The sequence below is a fragment of the Cyprinodon variegatus genome, unplaced genomic scaffold (assembly GCF_000732505.1).
Source record: "Cyprinodon variegatus isolate N-32 unplaced genomic scaffold, C_variegatus-1.0 Scaffold1146, whole genome shotgun sequence".
NCBI classification, from domain to species: Eukaryota; Metazoa; Chordata; class Actinopteri; order Cyprinodontiformes; family Cyprinodontidae; genus Cyprinodon; species Cyprinodon variegatus.
The window spans coordinates 59013-60624 of record NW_015151599.1 but is presented as its reverse complement, the minus strand read 5'-3'; the positions used below and the strand labels follow the sequence as shown (position 1 = coordinate 60624).

Below are 1612 nucleotides of genomic sequence, written 5' to 3'. Positions count from 1 at the left end.
GAGAACAACATCCGGGGATTTGATGCGTTCTCGATCTGGCGTTCTTGAGAATTGGAACGGTACTCGGGCTGAGGCTGATGACGTGTCACAAGTACACGAGCACACAAGAACACTCAAGAACGAATATTGAGAAACACCCTTTGATTGTTGTTTATAGTTGTTCTTCTTCTTCTGTTTTGTGTTGGTTGGCAAGAAACTTCTGGAGGGGCATTACTGCCAACTATTGGAATGAAGTGTGAATCGCGATGTGCAGCCAGACGGAGATGACGTGTTCTGCTCATGCCCTCTTGTTATCAGGGAACCGAGCCAGGGAAAAACCGAGCCGAGCCCACCTCTGGAACTGGTCTGCAGTTAGCTCGGTTCGGTTGTGTCTAGCTCGGTTCAGTTCAGTTTGTTTTTCATTTACACACGATAAGTTATCTCAGTTACTGAGCTCGGACCGGTCTTGGCACTGTTTTTCAAGGGTAGTGTAAATGGGGTATCTGTTTCCTGCCGAGGTCTGAGCGCCAAAGACTAAGTAATTCTATCAATAAATTTCTTCTAATTATTTTTTCTCATTGTGTGGGTTTTTCAGATTGAACTACATTAGACTGCCTTATGGTCAGGCTTGATTTGGTTGTCAGAACTTCTTGATGGATCCTTTTCTGAGTTAGCAATCTCATATTCGCTGTTAACATTTGAGCGTATGTGATATGGTGGTCCGGTGCTTTACCCAAAATAGCAGGAAGTGTGTTAGAGTGCATTGCATCAGCTAAAGAGAGTTTCATTAACAATCAGGTAGACCGACCATAGGCCGTCACTATATAGCAGCTTTTATATCAATTACACTCGTTAAACATCTTTAAACCACCAAAGAAATAAAAGGGGAACTAAATGCTTTCTTTGAAGATCCACCTTTGTTTCCATGGTGAAAAATCTAATTTTGTCTTAATTCCCATTCATCTTATAAAATTACTATTTATATCTTCCAGGGAAGTTTAACATGCAACTACAAACATAAATAAAACATCTAACTAGGCAATAAAAATCGTGATGCCAGTTTGAGCTAATCTGGAAAATAAAGCCTGTAAAGTTGCCATAGCTGCAATTTTTCATGTTCCTCAGTTCTTTTGACACACAGCTGGAGGAGAAAGCCCCCTTCATAGACGCATCTAAAAAACGCTAGTTGTTGTTTTTGCTCTCGCCGTTTTTCCTCTCCCATCACCGCTCCACTGACAGAGGTGCTCTTTGCGCCGCGTGTCCTTCCCCCCATGGAATCACTCAGAAAGGTCACCCTGATCCCCAGGGAGTCCCAGAGAACTGTCGTTTTTATTTAACATTATATAAGCTGCTAATTTTCTAACTTGAAAAAAGAACTTGTTTTTTTGCGTGTGTTGAAAAATTAAGCTGAGTGACAGATGTTCTTAACCTTCCATTAAAATATCTCTATAATAACACTAATCAGTTGCTGTTCTTAATCTCACACAGTCCGGTTTCATGAATTACAGATTTGTGTTTAATAGTTAGTTCAAATAACCATTAGCAGTTTTTTTATATTTTTGTAGGCAAATTCCTCCACCATCAGTTCCTAACTAGACAGGAAACATGGCTGAGAACCCCTGCAGATGATGGC

At 40.8% G+C, this 1612-nt stretch overlaps 1 protein-coding gene across 1 annotated transcript in view; it reads left to right on the top strand.

Moving 5' to 3' along the window:
* Nucleotides 1–1612, top strand: part of LOC107101745 (ras-specific guanine nucleotide-releasing factor 2-like) — a 98410-nt gene that overhangs the window by 85064 nt on the left and 11734 nt on the right. The window lies entirely within an intron of this gene.